The 19,705-nt window shown below is 42.4% G+C and overlaps 1 long non-coding RNA gene across 1 annotated transcript; it reads left to right on the plus strand.

Annotated features, from left to right (window-relative positions):
- The first annotated feature begins 440 nt into the window (after positions 1–440).
- LOC122457305 lies at positions 441–19,274 on the plus strand. The gene is made up of 3 exons (XR_006276792.1): positions 441–548; positions 6,161–6,196; positions 19,233–19,274. It is a non-coding gene; the product is annotated as an uncharacterized LOC122457305 (long non-coding RNA).
- Positions 19,275–19,705: the final 431 nt, after the last annotated feature.

The following is a 19,705-nucleotide window of genomic DNA, read 5'->3' on the forward strand; positions in this document are numbered from 1 at the left end:
CTTATGGTAAACAATCTGTTCCATCTTATAAAGAAAAGGAGTACTTGTGGCACCTTAGAGACTAACAAATTTATTAGAGCATAAGCTTTCGTGAGCTACAGCTCACTTCATCGGATGCATTTGGTGGAAAAAACAGAAATGCATCCGATGAAGTGAGCTGTAGCTCACGAAAGCTTATGCTCTAATAAATTTGTTAGTCTCTAAGGTGCCACAAGTACTCCTTTTCTTTTTGCGAATACAGACTAACACGGCTGCTACTCTGAAACCTGTTCCATCTTATGTTTAGCTGTGACATTCTGGCTACATTTCCCAGACCTGAAAAAGTGTTCTGTGTAAGCTGAAAGCTTGTCTCTCCCATCAACGGAAGTTGATCCAATGAAAGATATTACCTCACCTACCTTGTCTCCATAATCTAGCCCATAGTTAATTATTCACTAGCTACTATAGGACCTGAAAACAATTTTCTAAGAAGGAGAGAAAGTCAGGGTAGAGAAGGTTGTTTGATTTCAAAACACAACAGGAGATCTTAAAACATCCTAACTGCAAATGTAAGTCTGAACAAAAATTTTGTGTTTCATATGTATGTATTTCTATGTATTTTCTACCTGAGAATTGAAAAAAAAACTATTTTCAGGGGGGTTCCTTTTATTTCTGCTCTTTGGTCTGACCGTTTTTGTCTGTGGTACATTCAGCCTAACATATGCTCCTCTCTCCATGGTACTTCAGAATTATGTAGAAAGAAGGTCATTTTTATGATATGTGAATATCCAAGTTTCTTACAGTACTTGTTATTATAATAAGCTGTCATTAATTTACACATGATTATTATTATTTTTTCCTTCTGAAAAGGCAACTGAGTCATTCAACCTCAAAGACTTTTTCTTTGACCATAATAACAGATTCAGTTCAGGGAATACCTAATACCTTAATTGATATAAAGATAAAAGCCTACATTTCTAAAAGTTATTTGTGATTTTTAGTGCCTAATATGAGACAAAGTAGAGGTGCTTGATTTTCAGCTGCAGAGTGCTTAACACTTTTCCAAAGTCATGCCCTTTTATAGAGTCTACAGATTGGGTGCCCAAAAACTGAAGCACCAAAAGTCACAACTCACTTAACTTAGTTTGTAACATGCAGGCATGGCAAAACTCTCATATATCCAGCAACTAGAATTTAAAATACAGGTTCTATGGCAATCACTATTTTGTTCCAGTGAAATGTATTTTGCAAATACATTTTTAAATACTCCCTAGCTCTTTATTAAAATTTCTCCATCATTTTGTTCTTTGTGAAAAAAAATTAATGAAGGGGAATGCTAGGGAGAAAGGGGGGAAGAATATGTATTAAAACATTTACAGGGAACAATAAAAAACACATTGCATTTTCTATAAGACTGTGTATAAGAATATATGTGTCCAGGCTCGTAACTTGTCTGCTAGTCCAAAGGTCTTGGAGAATAAAGCAATAAAACCCAATGGGCCTATTAATTAAAAAAGAAAACAGGAGAAACTGAATTTCTAATAATGATTAAACTCAGGAGAGGGAGTGCTTGTGTGTTAAGTAAGGTACATGACAAGAAGCTGAGTGATTTTAGTCCTACAAAGTGAACAATAGTTCTTATACTTGAATTCTTGAAAGTATTCAGTAATATATATTGTTGGTATATAGTAGTCCTGTTAAATATGTGTGCAAAGCAAAGAGATCTGCAAATGGCTGGATGGGAATAGCCCATTTATGCTTTGGTTTAAGGGACTGTTGATGAAGATTTAGTCTGCACTTAAAACTTAAGCTGGCATAGGTTCACAAATGTGAAAAAAACCCTCATGTCTCATGTTAAAGATGAAGTAGTAACTTCTCTGCGGCTTTTGTGTCTGATACTTTGCATCCTTATCTTCTCTATCTTCTCTGAATGTTCTCTCAATACTCTGGTGAAAACAAAACAAATTCAAGAGTCTAGTTAATTTACTTTTCTAGCATGGCAAAAGGTCTCAGAGACAACCATTTTGAAAACTAGCACCACTTTCTCTTTCCAGAACACCTGCTGCCAAAGAGAGAACCATTTCCTTATACACTTTTATGCCCTAATAAAAGCCAGTGAGAGAGTTTCTACTGATTGGATCAGGCCTTTACGACTGCAGCATTAAACCCTGACCCTGCAAAGATTTATGTACATGCCCACACTTGCACACTGTGACTTAAGCCACTGGGTATAAATTTTTGAAAAATGGGGACCAATCGGACTACTCACATGTTTGAAGTTAGTCCTATGTTAAAGAACTTGCAAAACTGAGGCCTAAAACTGCTGAAGTTGTGTGGAACTTCCTAGGATCCTGCTTCCCTAAATTCAGCTTTATTTTTAATAATCTTTTTTAAAAGTTTTTGATATGTGAAACTTAACACTTTCCATCAGATGCATTTAGTTTGCACATTGATTAAGAAGGACATTTATTTTACATTTAATCATTTACATTTTATTTCACTCCTTGATATATTTTTTTCCACATTATTTATAATATTTAAATGTTATAGATTTATTTATTCTCAAAAAAACCCCATTCAATTTTAATTGGTTTCTATGAAACAAGAATACAGTAGCTTACCTAGTTTCATCTTCATACAAATCTGATTTTGTAAATTATCTTTGATTCAATATGAGGGAGATTTTCAAAAGTACAAAAGGCAATTGGGTGTCCCATTCCCTTTGACATTGCTCATGCTGTCAGTGGAAGCTGGGTCAGGCCTACAGCAAGAAAGTTTTGGCTGTATTGCCACCAATATGCTGGTTAAACATCCCCCTTTCATCCAGTCTGGGTGGTGTGGGAATTCTCAGCTTGCCAGTGTCGACCTGAGGCTACATCTATACTGCAATCCTTTGCAATGGCATGTAGTGTAAGTGTAGCTGCACAACACAGTGAAAGGCAGGCTGAATCCACACTGTAGCATATAGCTACACGGGCCAGTGAAAGGCTCTGGCAAGTGGGAGGAAGTGGGGAAAGGTTGGCAACAGGGAGATGCCGGACCCTCTACCTGCTGCCTCCTCCCTGCCAGAGACATTCCCTGCTGCTGGAGTCCCCAGTTGCTAAGAATGCTCATTTTCATCTAGGACTTGCGAGGAACTTCTGACTTTTCCTATCTGTCTTCCTACCCTTTTTTATCCACAGACTCAATTGTGCAATACACTCCACACAGGGCTATACCTGAATACCACCTAGAAGCTACATCTATTGTAAAATGCAGCTGTGAAACTTATCTAGTGGTGCTTTCCATAAGCAGCATATTACATTTTGTGCTCTGTAGTCTGCACTGGCTTCCAGTTCATATCTGGTGGCAACTCAAGTTACTAGCAGAGTGGTCAGTGGTGTAGTTAACCCCTGAACTGTGTGTAAAGTGTGCCATTGCACTTGCAACAGTAAGAGCTCTTTCAAATTCATTTTGACTTGGGTAATTGTTTGGGCTAGTCACTACAATATGGAACTGTCCTGTCACTCATCACTGTCAAGGTGACCATGTGTGGTTCTCATCTCCTTCATGGCTAGCTTAGGTGACTACCTGCTCACCTTGCTGGTTTCTGAAAATCCCATTTGTGGAATCCCAATGCATTGTACAGGAAGCTGATGTCATTCAGGCAGAGGAGAGATTTGAACCTGGGTCCCCCACACCTGGTCAGTGCTCTCACCATTGGCCTATTGGGGAAAAGAATGGCACCATCCGCTCCATTTGTAGTGAGAAAGAATCAACCTGGCTTAGTTGCCTAACACAAGGACAGTGTTCATTATTGTGAATCTTGAGTGGAGGGAGTCTCCTCCCTCTAGCCCAAACTTAGGCTTCTAACTTCATTTTAGGCATGGGGATTAGGTCACACCTCTGGCTGATTTAGGCATTTGCTCACTCAGCGTGCTGGCTTCTGTGGATCCCATTTTTAGGTGTCTAATTCTCCCCATGCATTGTATAGGGAACCTGGATTCAAATCTTCGCAAGTGAAAAAGTTCATATGGAAAATGAGTGAAACCAAATGAGGCAGTTACATAAGGCCAATGATAATAACTCCAGCTGCAGACACAAAGACTGAATATGGCACAAAACTTTGATGAAACATACTAAGCAGTAATGTTAACATTACTAAGCAGTAAACATACCAGTGCAGCCATTCTGCCAGAGAAGACCATTCTCTGAGCCAAGAAGGAGATGAGGTGGTCTGTTAACTTCAGTCCAAATCAACAAGAATCTCTTTGTGTTGTGTACTTGTGGCACCTTAGAGACTAACAAATTTATTAGAGCATAAGCTTTCGTGAGCTACAGCTCACTTCATCAGATGCATTTGGTGGAAAAACAGAGGTTTTTTCCACCAAATGCATCCGATGAAGTGAGCTGTAGCTCACGAAAGCTTATGCTCAAATAAATTTGTTAGTCTCTAAGGTGCCACAAGTACTCCTTTTCTTTTTGTGAATACAGACTAACACGGCTGCTACTCTGAAACCGGTCTTTGTGTTGTGTAACAGGGGATACAGCTTGTAAATAATAGTTTCTCTCCAGACTTTCAATTACAACACACAGGGCAGGTATCATATAGGGTACATATGGTAAGGGGCAGTACAGCACAACACTCCCAGCCAGAACTCACTGGTGCATGGTGCAAGTTCAGATTTAATGTTGCAGCTTACTCCTCCCCATTGATGCCAGGGCTCTAACTGCTTTGTGGCCTTCCTTATCCCCCATTAGGCAACATGTGTCTCCTGAGAAGTAGTCCCATTATTCAGTGGAACTGACAATCTTGGCCCCTCCCCACACCTTTTCAGGCATTGCAAGAGGCTAGGGAAAATTTTCAAATTCTTATCATGAAACTGACTCAGTGTGGACAGAGCTCTGTGCCCTTGCTGCAATCTATTCACAGGACCCCCACTGACACAGAGGTCCATCCTCTCAGAGTCACTTGCAGGTCTGAGTTCTTAGTCCCCACTGCGACCTATGTTATAGCTAGACTCTTAGATTCATAGATACTAAGGTCAGAAGGGACCATTCTGATCATCTAGTCCGACCTCCTGCACAGTGCAGGCCACAGAATCTCACCCACCCACTCCTATGAAAAACCTCACCCATGTCTGAGCTATTGAAGTCCTTAAATCATGGTTCAAAGACTTCAAGGAGCAGAGAAGCCTCCCTCAAGTCAACCATGCCCCATGCTACAGAGGAAGGCGAAAAACCTCCAGGGCCTCCCAATCTGCCCTGTAGGAAAATTCCTTCCCGACCCCAAATATGGCGATCAGCTAAACCCTGAGCATATGGGCAAGATTCACCAGCCAGATACCCAGGAAAGAATTTTCTATAGTAACTCAGATCCCATCCATCTAATATCCCATCTCAGGGGATTTGGCCTATTTACCCTGAATATTTAAAGATCAATTATTTACCAAAATTCCATTATCCCATCATACCATCTCCTCCATTAACTTATCGAGTAGAATCTTAAAACCAGATAGATCTTTTGCCCCCATTGCTTCCCTTGGAAGGCTATTCCAAAACTTCACTCCTCTGATGGTTAAAAACCTTCGTCTGATTTCAAGTCTAAACTTCCTGGTGGCCAGTTTATACCCATTTGTTCTTGTGTCCACATTGGTGCTGAGGTTAAATAATTCCTCTCCCTCTCCTGTATTTATCCCTCTGATATATTTATAGAGAGCAATCATATCTCCCCTCAACCTTCTTTTAGTTAGGCTAAACAAGCCAAGCTCTTTAAGTCTCCTTTCATAAGACAAGTTTTCCATTCCTCGGATCATCCTAGTAGCCCTCTTCCATGCTCTTCATTTATTTAAAAGTTCACCTTTTACTATAACTTTAGATTCGCACATACAGCATTACATATTCTTTTGTCCAGGTTGAGTGAACTGTCTAAGAAATAACTCAACACAGAGCAAATGCACCACATTAAAATGCTGTAGTAACCTCGACTCTGTATCTTTTGGCTTTGGTTTCATCCTATTATTTGTTAGTCTCTAAGGTGCCACAAGTACTCCTGTTCTTTTTGCGGATATAGACTAACATGGCTGCTACTCTGAAACCTTTAATACTCCAGTAACAGATCTTCATTCAACTGGGAACTGGAAGAGTTACTAACTTATACATACTATGTATTTTGACCACTGTTTTATCCCATATTTTTCAGCTCAGACTGCATAATACAAAATCATGAATTCACTAGGTAAGTTCTCGTAAAGAGTTCAATATGTATTGCATATGAGTTTGTCTGCATTTGATTGTCAGAAACAGATTCATTTGTTCTGGAAAAATTCAAAACTACCAGTATTTTTGCCCATCAAGAGATAAGTGCTATACTGAAGCATAGCAGGACACCAGTACTCCAGTTAAGACTTATTTTTTATCTGCTTATTCATAATACTCCAATTAGCATGGTCTCTGGAGTCATTACATACATAAAAATAAAACACTAATCTGTTCAAGCCTCTTGTAAATCTAACACCATCACATTTCTGTTGTAAATCATAAAATCATAGAATGCTAGAACTGGAAGGGACCTCGAGAGTCCAGTCCCCTGCACTCATGGCAGGACCAGCACCATCTAGAACATCCCTGACAGGTGTTTGTTTAAACTACTCTTAAAAATTTCCAATGATGGAGATTCCACAACCTCCCTAGGCAATTTATTCCAGTGCCTAACCACCCTGATGATCAGGAAGTTTTTCCTAATGTCCAACCTAATCCTTCGTTGCTGCAATTTAAGTCCATTGCTTCTTGTCCTATCATCAGAGGTTAAGGAGAATAATTTTTCTCTCTCCTCCTTGTAAAAACCTTTTAGGTGTTTGAAAACAGTTATCATGTCCCCTCTCAATCTTCTCTTTTCCAGACTAAAGAAACCCAGTTCTTTCAATCTTCCCTCACAGGTCATGTTTTCTAGACCTTTAATCATTTTTGTTGCTCTTTTCCTGACTCTCTCCAATTTGTCCACATCTTTCCTGAAATGTGGCACCGAGAACTGGACACACTACTCCAGTTGAGGCATAACACAATACTCCAGTTGAGGTCTAGCCCTTACTTTTAAAAAATACATTTCTCTCTGAAAATAACTGTCGTCTCCTTTTTTAAAAAAGCAAAAATTACTTTTTTTAAAGTAATGCTTTTTAAATATGAAAGTGTTATTTTCTTTCAATTTGAATTATTCTTACTCCCCTCCCACACACACATACTTTTCTAGAGGGAAAAATAAAAATTGAGAGAGGGTGGTCATTTCCCCACAATTTAAAAATGAACATTTCTAAAATACCAAGCCATGTTGATTTTCTCTCTTAAAATTAAAAATAAAACCTCAAAAAAAATTGCAAGTTACTTTTTCATCAAAGATTGGTTGGTTTTTTTTTTTTTTTTTTTTACAAAACTCTATTTTTTAATGTAAATCTTTTTGTTGGGGAAAAAAAACCTAACTAGCTCTGTTTCATATCAAATAATTTATTCATTATTTCTGCATTGATTTGCACCTGTGAAACTCCATAGCATTTAATGGGTTAAACAGTTTATTAGTCTGAACAGGATTTGTCCCTATATATATACATCTTTGCTTAAAGTGTGAACTGCACCCCTGATTAGAGGGCCAGTTGAAAGCCTATGCAATACTTTAGCACTATTACCAACTTTCAAAATTTTATCTCAAATATAGCAATATTTTTAGTGTTCTCATGAATTTTGTCTTGAACCTGTTTCTGGAAAAGCTATCTTTTTTAATTGCATATTTTTTTTAGGATCTGACATGAATTTTCAATAGCTTGGGGTTTGCAAATATGTGTAAGTCCTTTTGAACTCTTATTTTAAGGACTTGAGTGGGGCTTGTGTTGGTCATAAGCCTCTGCACATGCGAAGTTCCTGGAAGTGCAAGATTTACGGAACCATGTAATTTAAGAATTTATGGATGGATGATCATTTTGCTTCCCATTGCTCAAAGTCTTCTGGGGTCCTTCTATTAACTTCAGTGGTTTGGACCGGAAATTTTCTGCAAGGCATTTTCTGCAAGGCATTTCTGGGTTGGAATTTTGGGCATTAATATAATACAGGAGGATTTGTAAATCCTTAATCTCTTTGGAGAGATTTTGCACATGCATATTCTACTTCAGGTGTATGAGTGCCCAATGCACTTGAACCAGAGACTTTTAGCTAGCAATTCCAGTTGAGGCAGTGCCTGGGCCCCCTGAGTGTTTTTATACTTCCAGCTTATGGTGTAAAGGATGGGGCCACCCCAATCCTCCGTCAGTTCCATCTCACAATGTGTGGTTACAGGTTGGATCTCTGCATAATGCCCTGAGATCACATTTTCATATGCTCATATTCATACAGGAATTATTTCAGGGCAGTTCCCTGGCCTGTGTTACACCGGAGCTCAGACTAGATGATCACAATTGTCCCTTTTGGCCTTAGTATCTATGACATTATGAATAAGGAAATAGTTCTTAAAATAAGTTTAGGATTTAATGTAAATAGATAGTATTAAGTCTTTTGTTTTTCATTTGCTGGGTTCTTTTTTTTTTCTCCCCCAAACCGATGGGGAAACTTTTCTTTTGTTTCTGAGAAGGTACTCTGTTACCTCCTTCTTGTACAGAAATTCCCAGGTTTTAAATATTGCCCTTCATTTCAGGGTGTTATGTCCATTAATGATGAATATATCCATTTCCTGCTTTATTTAGCTTAACAGCATGTAAGGGTTTAGATGCTCTAATGGGCTTGTGGCACATGAGGGAACCCAGTATTTCCACCTCCAGCTGTCTAGTGCCACATTTCTTGCTCTATTATAATCTTTTTCCATGGCAGTACATATTTCTAAATGTTTTCTTTTATAGGTCATCTCTTGTCCTCCACTTTTCTGTATCGGTATCCAGTGAAGGGTTTGTCTAGGAATACATTTGTTTCAACATCTGTACAAGATGTACAAACCACTTCAGCCTTCTTTCTTGAAGCATTGTTTCTACAGTCTGTTGGCCAGTCCTCTGTAACACATCAGCATTCGTTACTTTATTCCAACCGTGTACATCAAGTATTCTCTTGCAAGCATCTCTGATGGAATGTGTTAAGTTTCCTGTTGTAGGATTCAAGCATTTGCCAAGTTTCAGAAACATATAACAATGTGGGTATCACAATGACAAATATAACTTTATCTTGGTGCTTGCATGAATCTCCTTATTTTTCCAAATATTTTCCAGTCTAGAAAAAGCTTCACTTGCCTTCCCAGTTTATGTTCCACCTCCTTCTGCAGTGAACAATCAGCACTGATTTTGTTTGCAAGATACACAAACATGTTAGCTGTATTGTATTCTTCACTATCATTCACATATGAAGCATCATTGCTGACTCATCTTTCAATGTTTATAATTTTCATTTTCTTTTGGCTGATTCTTAATCCTAAAGTGGCAGCCTTATGTTTGGTTTCAGAGTAGCAGCTGTGTTAGTCTGTATTCGCAAAAAGAAAAGGAGTACTTGTGGCACCTTAGAGACTAACAAATTTATATGAGCATAAGCTTTCATGAGCTAGAGCTCACTTCATCAGATGCATTTGGTGGAAAATACAGAGGGGAGATTTATATACACACACAGAGAACATGAAACAATGGGTTTTATCATACACACTGTAAGGAGAGTGATCACTTAAGATGAGCCATCACCAGCAGCAGGGTGGGGAAAGGAGGAAAACCTTTCATGGTGACAAGCAAGGTAGGCTATTTCCAGACGTTAACAAGAACATCTGAGGAACGGTGGGGGGTGGGGTAGGGGGGAGAAATAACATGGGGAAAGTTTTACTTTGTGTAATGACTCATCCATTCCCAGTCTCTATTCAAGCCTAAGTTAATTGTATCCGGTTTGCAAATTAATTCCAATTCAGCAGTCTCTCATTGGAGTCTGTTTTTGAAGTTTTTTTGTTGAAGGATAGCCACCCTCAGGTCTATAATCAAGTGACCGGAGAGATTAAAGTGTTCTCCAACTGGTTTATGAATGTTATAATTCTTGACGTCTGATTTGTGTCCATTTATTCTTTTACATAGAGACTGTCCAGTTTGACCAATGTACATGGCAGAGGGGCATTGCTGGCACATGATGGCATATATCACATTGGTAGATCCGCAGGTGAACGAGTCTCTGATAGTGTGGCTGATGTGATTAGGCCCTATGATGGTGTCCTCTGAATAGATATGTGGACAGAGTTGGCAACGGGCTTTGTTGCAAGGATAGGTTCCTGGGTTAGTGGTTCTGTTGTGTGGTGTATGGTTGCTGGTGAGTATTTGCTTCAGGTTGGGGGGCTGTCTGTAAGCAAGGACTGGTCTGTCTCCCAAGATCTGTGAGAGTGATGGGTCGTCCTTCAGGATAGGTTGTAGATCCTTGATGATGCGTTGGAGAGGTTTTAGTTGGGGGCTGAAGGTGGTGGCTAGTGGTGTTCTGTTATTTTCTTTGTTGGGCCTGTCCTGTAGTAGGTGACTTCTGGGTACTCTTCTGGCTCTGTCAATCTGTTTCTTCACTTCAGCAGGTGGGTATTGTAGTTGTAGGAATGCATGATAGAGATCTTGTAGATGTTTGTCTCTGTCTGAGGGGTTGGAGCAAATGCGGTTGTATCGTATAGCTTGGCTGTAGAGAATGGATCGTGTGGTATGATCTGGATGAAAGCTAGAGGCATGTAGGTAGGAATAGCGGTCCGTAGGTTTCCGGTATAGGGTGGTGTTTATGTGACCATCGCTTATTAGCACCATAGTGTCCAGGAAGTGGATCTCTTGTGTGGACTGGTCCAGGCTGAGGTTGATGGTGGAATGGAAATTGTTGAAATCATGGTGGAATTCCTCAAGGGCTTCTTTTCCATGGGTCCAGATGATGAAGATGTCATCAATGTAGTGCAAGTAGAGTAGGAGCATTAGGAGACAAGAGCTGAGGAAGCGTTGTTCTAAGTCAGCCATAAAAATGTTGGCATAATGTGGGGCCATGTGGGTATCCATCGCAGTGCCGCTGATTTGAAGGTATACATTGTCCCCAAATGTGAAATAGTTATGAGTGAGGACAAAGTCACAAAGTTCAGCCACCAGGTTAGCCGTGACATTATCGGGGATACTGTTCCTGACGGCTTGTTGTCCATCTTTGTGTGGAATGTTGGTGTAGAGGGCTTCTACATCCATAGTGGCTAGGATGGTGTTTTTAGGAAGATCACCAATGGATTGTAGTTTCCTCAGGAAGTCAGTAGTGTCTCGAAGATAGCTGGGAGTGCTGGTAACGTAGGGCCTGAGGAGGGAGTCTACATAGCCAGACAATCCTGCTGTCAGGGTGCCAATGCCTGAGATGATGGGTTGTCCAGGATTTCCAGGTTTATGGATCTTGGGTAGCAGATAGAATACCCCAGGTCGGGGTTCTAGGGGTGTGTCTGTGCGGATTTGTTCTTGTGCTTTTTCAGGGAGTTTCTTGAGCAAATGCTGATAGTGTTTTTTTTTCATGGAACTGCCATTTGAGTCCAACAGAACAATGTTGTCTGCAATGTCAAGATCTTGAAATTTCCCTCTATTCCACATAGATCCTATATCTCCTTTTGATGTTGCTCTTCACATCTGATAATCTGTCACAATGCAGAAAAGATGACGTGATAAAATGCAACCCTCCTTTACTCCAGTGAGGACATCAAACCAATTGGTCTGCATTTTGGACCTTCATACAGCATCTTTACCAGTGACACTATCTTTTTAAGAATCCCATATTGTTCCATAGAGATTCTCTATGAATGCAATCAAAAGTTTTGGTGAAATCTATGAAGTGCATGACTAATCTTCTCTGATAGGCAACCGCTTTCTCAATCAATCATCTCAAGGTAACAAAGTGATCTACACATTTTATTTGAACTAAAGCCTGTTCGCTCATTACACAGTATTTCAATTGTGACCAGTTGGATTCTATTCAATAATGTGTGGCAGAACACTTTTCTGGGTACTGAAAGTTGTCCATCCACTCCTCAGTTCTGTGTTTACCCAAGAACTGTTCATATCCAAGATTTTCACTACCAACTTGGACATTCCTATCACCCATAACCACAATGTTAAAAGCATAAACTTACTGTAGAATGAAACTTGTGCTTGATCATCATGATCATTGGTAACAGTGGATGGCAGTTTCTTTTGCATGATTTACAAAACACGTTCTTATAATTTGGGAGTTAACAGGCTCCCATTCCAGTAGATATCAGCTTGCCATACTCTATCTTAATGAAGTTTTCTACATCCAGTTAATCTCATTTCACTCAATCAGAGAATACAAATAGTGAAGCAAGTATTTCTATTACTATTTCAGTTTCCCAGTATCCTACATGTTTCTCACATTACTACATCCAATTTTAGTTTTGGTCCTAGCTGTTAGGATCTCTTGTTTCAAGCAATGAACTCCCTCACAAGTTTGGACCACCACCTTCATACCATGGCTAATTGAGACAGACTCCTTGTACCTGGGTTGTTTTCATGACTGTAACTTTTTTTTTACATGGATAGGTAGTTAGCCTAAGAACTGCAGCATCTGTAAGTCCTTCATCATCAGGGAGCAGAAATTTGTGAGGTATGCCTAGGAATTGAGAAATCCATGCATCTGGCCTCATATTTTATCTAGTCTGGAGCTGAATGGGTTGAGTACTCCTCCTCCAAAAGTACCATGGCTCCTCTTTTTGCCTCCTTGGACTTGTTCAAGTGGGGAGGGGGGGTGGGAATAATATTTGAAGACACAAAGAGAGAAGAGGGATCAATCTCCTTCCCTAGTTTGCCATTTTAAAGACAGCCAAGTCTTCTCCATCTTGGGAAAGAAAGACAGAACCAAGACTAGAGCTGGGCAAATAACAATTTAGAAAAAAATAAAAAAATCATTTTGGGCTGAAACAACAAATATTAGATTATATATTATATATATAGTGACAAAGCTCTGTCCTTGTCTCCATGGGTCCCGCATTTCCTGGTGGATTTTGCTAGCCTCAGAGGCTCACTGTGATCCTCCATGTAACCCTTCTCTCTCTAGAGACAAGGGTCACAGTCTACTGAGCCATTTTCATCATAAGCCAGTGAGGGAGGAGAGGAGAAGTTATCCTTCCTTGCACAGTCTCTGTTGTCTCCCAGTCTCAGTGATTAATCAGGGGGCAAAAGTGGGGGGGAGCCCGGGCCCACCCTCTACTTCGGGCTCCAGCCCAGGGACCCTAATAGTATCAGCTATGGTAGCTGACCTTTTAGAAACATGACATGTACAATTCCCTGGACTACTTCCCCCACAGCAGCCCTCACTTCCTCAAGCTCCACTTCACCCTTACCCTTGTTCTGGGACGTCCTGGGCCCAGACCTAGTCACCGTCTGGGCCGAGTCTTTGCAGAGCGGGGTCCTCCCTCTTTCGTGCAGGCGAGCCGTGCTCGCCTTATTGCCGAAGAAGGGGGACCTCCGCGATTTACGAAATTGGCGTCCCGTCTCGCTCCTCAGCACGGACTACAAAATCGTGGCAAAAGCCATCTCCCTGAGGCTAGGGTCCGTGCTGGCGGACGTGGTCCACCCAGACCAGACCTACACCGTCCCGGGCCGCAGTATCTTCGACAACCTATATCTGGTCCGGGACCTATTGGAACTTGGGTGTAGGGATGGTCTGTCGTTCGCCCTCCTGTCCTTAGATCAAGAGAAGGCGTTCGACAGGATGGATCACGGGTATCTCCTGAGCACTCTGCAGGCATTTGGCTTCGGACCCAGGTTTGTGAACTTTCTCCGGGTGCTGTACGCTTCCGCAGAGTGTCTGGTAAGACTCAACTGGACCCTGACCGAACCGGTCAACTTCGGGCGAGGAGTAAGGCAGGGGTGCCCCCTCTCAGGCCAGCTCTACGCTCTGGCGATCGAGCCCTTCCTCTGTCTCCTCCGAAGGAGGTTGACAGGGTTGGTGCTGAGGGAGCCGGAGCTGCGGCTGGTCTTGTCGGCGTACGCTGATGACGTGCTCCTCATGGTCCAGGACCCGGGCGACTTGGTGCGAGTGGTGGCTTGCCAGGCCATCTATTCAGCAGCCTCCTCTGCGCGGGTCAACTGGGTCAAGAGCTCTGGCTTGGTGGTAGGGGATGGCGGCAGGCGAGCCCCCGCCCACCCGCGCTTCAAGCCATCCGGTGGAGCACGGGTCCGCTGCTCTATCTGGGCGTTTACCTTTCTGCCACGCATCCCTCTCCGCCGGAGAACTGGCAGAATTTAGAGGGCGGGGTGATAGAGCGGCTCCGGAAATGGACAGGACTGCTCCGGTGCCTCTCCCTTCGAGGGAGAGCGTTAGTGCTTAATCAACTAGTCCTGTCCATGCTTTGGTACCGGCTCAACACCCTGGTCCCAGCCCCGGCTTTCCTGACCAACCTGCGGACATCGATTCTGGAGTTCTTTTGGTCAGGACTGCACTGGGTCCCTGCAGGGGTTCTCCATCTACCTGTGGAGGAGGGAGGGCAGGGCCTAAAATGTCTGCTTACTCAGGTCCATGTCTTCCGCCTCCAGACCCTGCAGAGGCTCCTTTATGGTGCAGGTAGTCCGGCGTGGAGCATACTGGCGCACGCCTTCCTGCGCCGCTTCCGAGGGCTCCGATACGACCGACAGCTCCTTTATCTCCATCCGAGAGGTCTTCCGCGAGACCTCTCCGGGCTGCCGGTCTTCTACCAGGACCTCCTCCGGACCTGGAAACTCTTTACAACGAGCAGGTCCGTGGCGGCCACCGAGGGGGCAGATCTCCTCGCGGAGCCCGTGCTACACAACCCCCAGCTCCGTTTGCAGGTGGCGGAGTCCCGCTCGGTGCGCCAGAGGTTGGTCCTGGCAGAGGTCACAAGAGTCGGAGACCTCCTGGACTATGACCGGGGAGACTGGCTGGATCCCCTAACCTTCGCTCAGCGCATGGGGCTTTCCAGACCTTGTACTCCCCAACGCATACTTCAGGAGGTGAAGGCCGCTTTGCCGCCCGCTGCTCGGGTTTATCTCGACCGGGTCCTGCACGAGGGCACGCCCCGCCCACCCACTACCCCAGGCCCGCCGGACCTTTTAATTGGACCCCTCCCCCGTGGACCCAACCGATCCCTTCACCCCTTCACTAGAAGCCGGCTGCACGAGATGCAGCCGGTCTGTTTTCAAACCGCGCCAAGAAAACATCTCTACACGCTCGTGTTCCACACCCTTCACGCCCGCACCCTCGTGTCCCGCCCCGATACAAAATGGCGGGACCTCCTGCCACCTTTGGAGGGTGAAGAGCCCCGGTGGGCCAGCCTATATTCCATCTTAGTCCCAAAGCCCGCCGGGGATGTCAGTTGGCGGCTCCTTCACGGAGCCATGAGCACGGGCGTGTACTTGGCACGGTTCACCACAATCCCAGACACCTGCCCCTTTTGCGGCGTGAGGGATACCCTGGCACATGTCTACCTGGAGTGTGCCAGGCTGCAGCCCCTATTCCGGCTCCTCACCAATATCTTATTACGTTTTTGGTTGCACTTCTCCCCTCACCTTCTCATTTATGCACTCCCTATCCGTGGCCCCACAAAGTCTCGGGATCTCCTGGTCAACCTCCTCCTGGCCCTAGCTAAAATGGCCATCTACAAAACCAGAGAGAGGAGGTTGGCCGATGGAGTCTCCTGTGACTGTGGGGCCTATTTCCGATCCTCGGTCCGTTCACGTATCCGGGCAGAGTTCCTCTGGGCGGCGTCCTCTGACTCCCTTGACGCCTTTGAGGAGCAGTGGGCTCTGTCCGGGGTTCTCTGCTCGGTGTCCCCGTCCGGTTCCCTTCTTTTGACCCTTTGACCGCACTCCTGTCCCTGTTATTTTATTAGTTGTCCCCCGGAATTTTTTGGGTATCTAGGTCCTGTGGATCCCCCTTTTAGGCTGGGGGGGACCCTTTAGCAGTGGACGGGCTTCGCCCGCCCACTTCCCGGATCCCAATAAGACTACTTTTCTATAGCCATCTGGCCTTGCACCGTCACTATATATATATATATAATTTGACTTTTCACAACGTTCCAAATAACCAGTTTATAAACTGGTTATTTGGAACGTTGTGAAAAGTCTCTCATTCAAAGAATGGATGCAGAATGCTCTTACATTGCCTCCACAAGATCACCGATAGTCCCTGCAAAACAACATAGTGAGGAGAGTATTTCACAACTGGGGATCCCTGAGTGTCAGTCTTTTTGCAACAAAAAAAAAGACAGAAAATGTCACCATTTCTGCTCCAGTTTCCTATGGCACTACTTTTTGTCCAGGGCTTACTGTTAGAGACCCATGGGCCAAGTTGTCCACCCCAGCTCTCACAATATCCACCTCACAGAATAGATGTTGAACGGCTGAACACATCTGAGAAATTCATCTCGAAAGAGATTTGAAACATTCTCACCTGTGGAAGAAAGATTTCTACTAGAGAGACATACTTTGAAAAATTGATTTTTTTTCCATTGGGGCCATTAGGCACCCGTCATAAATATAAAGAGAAGGGTAAACACCTTTAAAATCCCTCCTGGCCAGAGGAAAAACTCTTTCACCTGTAAAGGGTTAAGAAGCTAGGATAACCTCGCTGGCACCTGACCAAAATGACCAATGAGGAGACAAGATACTTTCAAAGCTAGCGGGGCGGGGGGAAGAAACAAAGGCTCTGTCTGTCTGTGTGATGCTTTTGCCAGGAACAGAACAAGAATGGAGTCTTAAAACTTAGTAAATAACCTAGATATGCATTAGATTCTGTTTTGTTTGAATGGCTGATAAAATAGCTGTGCTGAATGGAATGGATATTCCTTTTTTTGTGTCTTTCTGTAACTTAAGGTTTTGCCTAGAGGGATTCTCTATGTTTTGAATCTAATTACCCTGTAAGGTTTTTACCATCCTGATTTTACAGAGCTGATTCTTTTACTTTTTCTTCTATTAAAATTCTTCTTTTAAGAACCTGATTGTTTTTTCATTGTTCTGAAGATCGATCGGTTTCGGTCTGTGTTCAGCTATGCAAATTGGTGAGGATTTTTATCAAACCTTCCCCAGGAAAGGGGGTGTAGGGTTTGGGGAGGATTTTGGGGGGAAAGATGTTTCCAAGTGGGCTCCTTCCCGGTTCTATATCTGTCAAACGCTTGGTGGTGGCTGGAAAATAGTTTGTCCCTTGGGGAAGTTTTAACCGAAGCTGGTAAAAATAAGCTTAGGAGGTTTTCATGCAGGTCCCCACATCTATACCCTAGAGTTCAGAGTGGGGAAGGAACCATGACAGCACTATCTCTCCCCTTCCAGAATGCAGATTCAGCATATCCTGGAGTATCTAATGCAATTGAAAGAGTGAGTCCTCTGGATGAGCTGAATAAAAGTTCAGTTTCAGCCACTTCAGCAATCCATCCTCCCATTTTTCTTCCATCCCATGTTTTGTTGATGTCTGAAAGGTTTAATGAGGATTTCTCTCTCCTATTAGAAAACATGTCCCTCCTTGGCACCTTACCTCAGTCTCTACTCTTGTCATAAATATAAAGGGAAAGGTACCCACCTTTCTGTATACAAGCTATAAAATCCCTCCTGACCAGAGGCAAAATCCTTTCACCTGTAAAGGTTAAGAAGCTCAGGTAACCTTGTTGACACCTGACAAAAATGACCAATGAGGGGGCATGATAATTTCAAATCTGGAGGGGGGAAAAGAGGCCTTTGTCTGTCTCTGTAATGCTTTTGCCAGGAACAGATCATAAATGCAAGTCTTCCAACTCCTGTAAAGTTAGTAAGTAATCTAGCTAGAAAGTGCGTTAGATTTTCTTTTGTTTAATGGCTTGTAAAATAAGCTGTGCTGGAGGGAATGTGTATTCCTGTTTTTGTGTCTTTTTGTAACTTAAGGTTTTGCCTAGAGGGATTCTCTATGTTTTGAATCTGATTACCCTATAAAGTATTTATCATCCTGATTTTACAGGTGTGATTCTTTTACCTTTTCTTTAAATAAAATTCTTCTTTTAAGAACCTGATTGATTTCTCATTGTTCTTAAGATCCAAGGTTTTGGGTCTGTGTTCACTGTAGCAATTGGTCAGGATATTATTATCAAGTCTTCCCCAGGAAAGGGGGTGTAGGGTTTGGGGGGATATTTTTTGGGAAAACATCTCCAAGTGGTCTCTTTCCTTGTTCTTTGTTTAAAACGCTTGGTGGTGGTAGTATACTGTTCAAGGACAAGGCAAATTTTGTACCTTGGGGAATTTTTTAACCTAAGCTAGTAAAAATAAGCTTAGGAACTTTTCATGCAGGTCCCCACATCTGTCCCCTAGAGTTCAGAGTGGGGAAGGAATCTTGACAACTCTTCACCCCCACTCTGCTTTATTTCTAACAAAAGATTACCAGACTTCTACCTGAATCCAACAATTGAAATTCTTTCTAACATCACAAAATCATGAGAACAAAGAGAGACTGTGCACACTAGACATGTGCAAGGATCTTTCTTTCTAGATCAATAGGACAGAACAATTTCTTTTCTCTCTGAGACTATTTGTAATGTATGCAGAAGGAATGAGAGGTCCAGCAGTTATTGTGAAGAGAATTGTGAACTGGGTCTCTTCCTGCATCAGGACTTGTTACAAACTGGCAAATGGTGCAACTCGAGAAAGAATTCCAGTTCATTCCACTTGACCTTAAGCTACTTCTCCAAAAATGTTAAGTAACATCCCGATCATAGACATTTGCAGAACAGTCACATGGTCTTTGATTCACACTTTCACAAGACATTATGCCATCCAAGTCGTTTCTAAAGCTTTTGCAAACTTTGGTATAGCTGTTCTTCAGTCTTTGTTCAGATAGTCTCTGAATTGCTACCATCTAAATGAGTACTGCTTAGGAATCACCAGAAATGGAATGTATCAGTCAAAGGAGAAACATATTATTACTTACCTGTTCAGTAACTGTTCTTCTTTGTTCCACAATCCACCTACCTCTCCCACTGGTTTGAGTTTAATGACTCTGTATGCTGTCAGTTAAAGGCATGAGGATACACAGAGGGCATGCATTACCTAATGGGTACTACTGCCTACTAGTGCATGGAGTGCACATATATCTGAAATGGAATATATATGTGCATAACACATATCCAAGAAAAACAGTTATTGTACAGGTAAGTAACCATTTTGTTTGTTTTTGTTTTTCTCTGTGTATCCTTATCTTCTGCTCGAGTATAATTTCTTATGAGTTCTAAAATATTTGTGAAAAAACACAGAGATCAATATATATGTTGCCTACTTTCTCATCCATTCTGTTTTCAGAGCCTCATCCACATTCTGTTATGAAGAATTCCATATATTCTGGTAAGTCATATTTTAATTTCTGAAGAATATCATAGTTTCAGTCACAAATGCCAGGAAATGCAAGATAAAGTGGGTTAGGAGTTAATACATTTCTTTTTGGAATGCAGATGTATTAAAAATACTATGATTGCACTGTAACTACTTTGTAGTTTTATTGCAAAATATACATACTCTTACGGGTTGGGCTAAACCTTGTTATGGGACATGCTTGGATGTTGCTTTCTGTTCCGAATAAATATAAAGACAATATTTTAATCAGGTGGCTGAAATGATGGCAGTAGCACCCCAACACACACACACAGAAAAATTGAGGAGAAGCAGCAATGTAGGGGTAGGGCTTTGATTGGGGGTGTTGTTAAGTGCTAAAGAATGTCGTTGCTGCAGCAACACTGTCAAGGCTGCTAAACTGTTACAGCTGATCAGCGCTTCTG

Source organism: Dermochelys coriacea, chromosome 23 (assembly GCF_009764565.3).
Source record: "Dermochelys coriacea isolate rDerCor1 chromosome 23, rDerCor1.pri.v4, whole genome shotgun sequence".
NCBI classification, from domain to species: Eukaryota; Metazoa; Chordata; order Testudines; family Dermochelyidae; genus Dermochelys; species Dermochelys coriacea.